Here is a 6,391-nt window from a genome sequence, read left to right on the forward strand (position 1 = left end):
GGGTGGATAAGCTATTCAGACAATTCTTTCAGATTCTTCACGATCGGCCATATTGTCGAGGTCCATTTAAGCTTCAATTCAAATTCAGAACGATATACAAACGTTTTGCGACTCTATTTGGCGACCATTGTTTGCCTTTTATTCTTTACTTATTTTCGTTATCTGTATTGAAAAGAAATCTACTAAAGATTGATGTATCTTTCTTGCCAGCATCGTTTTAAATAAGTTGTTTGCTTCCTAATTTCTTTTCACTCTTGCCCCTCCGCATTCCGTACTCCTCCCTGGTTTCTGCGATACTGAGTTCCCACTGTCTGATGTCAGTTTTGCTGTTTTGTCTGTGTTTTCCTGCACTTCCAAGAAACCGTGGAATAAGCAGCAGAAGATATTAACTTTGTGAGACCACATTTTCTTGAGATCACTTTAATCTCCCCTCAGGATACCTATCAGTGCTTTGATTCTGATTTATATTATCGTTATTGTTTCCTGTTGACTTGCATGAAATCTCTTTCCAGCTTAATCAAAGGAGACTGAGTGATATTAGAACGCCAGCTGTTAGTCTAGTTTTGGCTTTTCCAATTCTTGCATTTGAATCAAATCAATTGTGTTCACTATTTCCTTAACACTGCCGATTTCCGTTCAGACGTGAGTATTAATGACCTTCGATAGTGATGTTTAATGGGTATCATTGTACTCACACTTGCTGACGAGTGTCGGTGGTTTATTGAGGGAGTGATGGTAGATGGGGACCATTCAAGTGGGCTGCTTATTCTTTAATCATGTCAAACTGCTTGAGTAGTGTCCGTACTGCATTCATTTAGACAAGTTGAGATTATTCCATCATATTCCTGACTTGAACCGCGGAGACAATGGACAGTCTTTGGCAAAACAGGCGAAAATTTACAAGCTATAGGATTCCTAATTTCTGATCTGATGTTCTAACCCTCGCAGCGATATTGTCTTGCATAAACCTGAGAAAGTTCGTGCCATTGGATTCAGCATTGGTAATGAGTTTGGATGTTGGAATGGCAATGATGCGTTGGTTTGTCGTGGTCATTACCTGACATGTGTGTGGCATGCAAGTTACTTGTCATTTGACAGCCTAAGTGTTGCGTTTCTTCTGATTGTGTGATATAAAGGGTTGGGCATTTTCAACTCATGAGCAAACGTTCTCACATCTGAACGTATGAAGAGATGAGCTTGGCGACAGCTGGTTTTCTAATGTACCTGCTGCCTTTATTCTTCTAGGTGGCACTGAGTTTCGAAGGTGCGACCTTATAAGCATTCTGTAGAGCACCTTATATATTGAAAATACTGCTATTATTGAGCATCAGTCGTGCAGGGAATGGATGCTCGTAGAATGGATTATTTTTGTCCTGGGTTATTTTGGGGATGTAATCCATCATTAGGTGAGTTACTCACTGCAGCATTCCTAACCTCTGACCTGCTGTGGAAGACAGTGTTATTTATGTGAATAGTTCATGGTAATATCGGATCGATAATAGCACCCAGGATGCTGATAGTTTCAGTGGTGATCACTCACCGATGGTTATCTTTTGAAAATCAAAGGAGGATAGTATGTTTCTTTTTTGTCTTTTTTGTCGAGTATGTTTGTGTTGTGAACATTGCTTGCAACCTGTGAGATTAAACCTGGATGCGGTCGAGGCCTTGTTGCATTTGAAAGTGTACTGTTTCAGAAATGGCATAATTAGTGAACATTCCCAATTCCGTACTCATAATGGGGAGAATGTCATTGTAACAGCTCGAAATGTTTGAGCCTCGGACACTCGATTTCCTGAAGAATGGCTGCAGAGCTGTCCTAGAGCTCCAATTCCTGACATAAACAATAACCTTGCTTTTGTCTGGTGATAATTCCAACCAGCAGATTACCTCACACAGATTTAGAATGACTATGATTTTGTTGAGGCTCCTATTTCACACCCTGTTAAATAGTGGTTTGATTCTCAAAGTATTTACTCTCACTGCCCCTTTGGAATTTCACTTTTTTCAATAAAGTTTGCAATTGAGTTAGGAGCTGAGTGTGCATGACGGACACTAACTGACCGTCACTGAGCGGGTTACATGTTGATTGGTCACATGATTGCTGACACCTTTCTTCACACTAATTTGGTCGCCTGTTCACCGATGGTCAGTGACTGGCTGCAATGCAAGAGGCCCGCTTTTTATTTGTGGGGCAAACTTGGACAATTTATCTCATTGATATTGGATGTCAGTGATCATGATGGAATAGTGCAGCCTGTCTAGGGATGTGGCAATCTCTGGAGTTATATCACAGTTTCAAATGTCTGCAGCCATTTCGTGGGTATCGTGGGTAGTATTGGTAATTGTCTGATGATTGGAATCTTTGAATCTGGGGTCCAGTGCAGGAGGCCGAAATGTATCATCTGTTCAGCCTTTCAGATTGTAGATTGTTACAAATGCATCAGTTATATTTCTTCCCTGATATGCTGTACTCCCCGCTGACTGGAGATTGCATTGGTGGAGACAAGCTTCCTCCTCCAACGGTCTCTTTCATTGCCCACTATCTTTTATGACTGCATGCTGAAGGACCGGAGAGATAGATCTGGATATTTTTACTTGTGTTTTTAAGGCTGAAAATCGTACTGTTTTATATCTGAAGACAAAAAGAGTTTATCCACGTTGTCTCCTCATATTTCGTCAGGCTGGTGCTGCTTGTGGCATGTCCTTCTGTACTCACAATGTCCTTCATTGAATCAGGGTGGATCACTGGCTTGATGCTACTGTACAGTGGGAGATGTGCTGGACAGTCAGGTTGCAGACTGTGTGACTACTGCAGCATATGATTCTGCTACTGCTGATAACCAACTGCACCTTATATACCCCTGACATTGGTTGCTCAATCTGTTAAAAAATTGCCCTATTCAGCATACATGTTGTTACATAACATGGTGAGGATTCTACAAAGTGTAAAGATGGCCCTTAATCCTTACAAGGCTTGTCCCATGGCAAATCTTACTGATATATAAAATGGAGTGTTCTATCTGCAGCAGGTGGATTCGTGATGATGTACTCAATTATATGTTACTCTTATATTTATTCCTTCAAAACCTGACAAAATGCAATACACCAGTCACAGGAAGCACTATCAATGCTTAGCAGTATATTGATTGTATACCAAGGAACTACCCCCACAACCCCTCACTTTTGTCGGGCTCTGTCCTGTCAGTGGAACGGAACCGAACACAAAGGATGGTAATGTTGCCTGGGACGTAGTCCTGCTCACAGAATCCTGCTTTTCTGACAATTTCTGACTGTTGATTGATTAGTCTGTGGAAAATATACAGCAGGTCAATTTAGTTTTCGCACAATTAAGAGATAATATCACTTTATTTCTCACTTATTTTACAGTAAAATCAAGTGTCTTTGTTTTCAGTTGAAAAGAATTGAAGTGAACAATTACCAGAATACAGACATAAGAATTATGCAATTCAGCAACCATATTTAACGTCTGATTCATGTTCAGAACTGCGAACACACCAACTTGAGGTCATGAAAGCTGTTGAAAAAGGTATGGAAAACATTTGAATTCAGACACAGTGCTATTAAGCCTCACTACAATCTCCGAAAGTCTGGCCATCTCCAAAATCTGTCTAGAGAGCTTCCACACTGGAGCTGGACAATTATTCACACAATCCGTCACAATAGGATAGTGCCAGACATAGAACATAGAACATAGAACATAGAACAATACAGCACAGAACAGGCCCTTCGGCCCACGATGTTGTGCCGAACTTCTATCCTAGATTAAGCACCCATCCATGTACCTATCCAAATGCCGCTTAAAGGTCGCCAATGAATCTGACTCTACCACTCCCACGGGCAGCGCATTCCATGCCCCCACCACTCTCTGGGTGAAGAACCCACCCCTGACATCTCCCCTATACCTTCCACCCTTCACCTTAAATTTATGTCCCCTTGTAACACTCTGTTGTACCCGGGGAAAAAGTTTCTGACTGTCTACTCTATCTATTCCTCTGATCATCTTATAAACCTCTATCAAGTCACCCCTCATCCTTCGCCGTTCCAACGAGAAAAGGCCGAGAACTCTCAACCTATCCTCGTATGACCTACTCTCCATTCCAGGCAACATCCTGGTAAATCTTCTCTGCACCCTCTCCAAAGCTTCCACATCTTTCCTAAAGTGAGGCGACCAGAACTGCACACAGTACTCCAAATGTGGCCTAACCAAAGTCCTGTACAGCTGCAACATCACCTCACGACTCTTGAATTCAATCCCTCTGCTAATGAACGATAATACTCCATAGGCCTTCTTACAAACTCTATCCACCTGAGTGGCAACCTTCAAAGATCTATGTACATAGACCCCAAGATCCCTCTGTTCCTCCACCTGACCAAGAACCCTACCATTAACCCTGTATTCCGCATTCTTATTTGTTCTTCCAAAATGGACAACTTCACACTTGGCAGGGTTGAACTCCATCTGCCACTCCTCAGCCCAGCTCTGCATCATATCTAAGTCCCTCTGCAGCCGACAACAGCCCTCCTCACTGTCCACAACTCCACCTATCTTTGTATCATCTGCAAATTTACTGACCCACCCTTCGACTCCCTCATCTAAGTCATTAATAAAAATTACAAACAGCAGAGGACCCAGAACTGATCCCTGCGGAACTCCACTTGTAACTGGACTCCATGCTGAATATTTACCATCTACCACCACTCTCTGACTTCGACCGGTTAGCCAGTTTTCTATCCAATTGGCCAAATTTCCCTCTATCCCATGCCTCCTGACTTTCCGCATAAGCCTACCATGGGGAACCTTATCAAATGCCTTACTAAAATCCATGTACACTACATCCACTGCTCTACCCTCATCCACATGCTTGGTCACCTCCTCGAAGAATTCAATAAGACTTGTAAGGCAAGACCTACCCTTCACAAATCCGTGCTGGCTGTCCCTAATCAAGCAGTGCCGTTCCAGATACTCGTAAATCCTATCCCTCAGTACCCTTTCCATTACTTTGCCTACCACAGAAGTAAGACTAACTGGCCTGTAATTCCCGGGGTTATCCCTATTCCCTTTTTTGAACAGGGGCACAACATTCGCTACTCTCCAGTCCCCTGGTACCACCCCCGTTGCCAGTGAAGACGAGAAGATCATTGCCAACGGTACTGCAATTTCCTCTCTTGCTTCCCACATAATCCTAGGATATATCCCGTCAGGCCCGGGGGACTTGTCTATCCTCAAGTTGTTCAAAATGTCCAACACATCTTCCTTCCTAACAGATATCTCTTCTAGCTTATCAGTCCGTTTCACACTCTCCTCTTCAACAATACAGTCCCTCTCGTTCGTAAATACTGAAGAGAAGTACTTGTTCAAGACCTCTCCTATCTCTTCCGACTCAATACACAGTCTCCCACCACTGTCCTTGATCGGACCTACCCTCGTTCTCGTCATTCTCAGGTTTCTCACATACGCATAGAATGCCTTGGGGTTATCCTTGATCCTATCCGCCAGGGATTTTTCATGCCCTCTCTTAGCTCTCCTAATCCCTTTCTTCAGGTCCCTTCTGGCTATCCTGTATCCCTCCACTGCTCTGTCTGAACCTTGTTTCCTCAACCTTATGTAAGCCTCCTTCTTCCTCTTTACTAGACATTCAACCTCCCTCGTCAACCAAGGCTCCCTCACACGACCATTTCTTTCCTGCCTGATCGGTACATACATATCAAGGACACGTCGTATCTGCTCCTTGAAAAAGTCCCACATTTCCACCACATCCTTCCCTGACAGCCTATGCTCCCAACGTATGCTCCTCAAATCCTGTCTTACAGCATCGTAATTTCCCTTCCCCCAATTGTAAAAACTTCCTTGTTGTGTGCACCTATCCCTCTCCATAACCAAGGTGAAAGTGACAGAATTGTGGTCGCCATCACCAAAATGTTCACCCACTAACAAGCCCACCACTTGTCCCGGTTCGTTACCGAGTACCAAATCCAATATGGCCTCCCCTCTGGTTGGACAATCTACATACTGCGTTAGAAAAGCTTCCTGGACACACTGCACAAACACCGCCCCATCCAATCTACTTGATCTAAAGAGCTTCCAATCAATATTTGGGAAGTTGAAGTCGCCCATGACTACGACCCTGTGGCTTCTGCACCTTTCCAAAATCTGTTTCCCAATCTGTTTCTCCACATCTTTGCTGCTATTGGGGGGCCTATAATAAACACCCAACAAGGTGACTGCACCTTTCCTATTTCTGACTTCAGCCCATACTACCTCCAGAGGCAGATCTCCCTCAAACTTCCTTTCTGCAGCCGTTATACCATTTCTAATTAGCAATGCCACCCCCCCTCCTTTTTTACCACCCTCCCTAATCCTACTGAAACA

This window comes from Chiloscyllium punctatum, chromosome 43 (assembly GCF_047496795.1).
Source record: "Chiloscyllium punctatum isolate Juve2018m chromosome 43, sChiPun1.3, whole genome shotgun sequence".
NCBI classification, from domain to species: domain Eukaryota; kingdom Metazoa; phylum Chordata; class Chondrichthyes; order Orectolobiformes; family Hemiscylliidae; genus Chiloscyllium; species Chiloscyllium punctatum.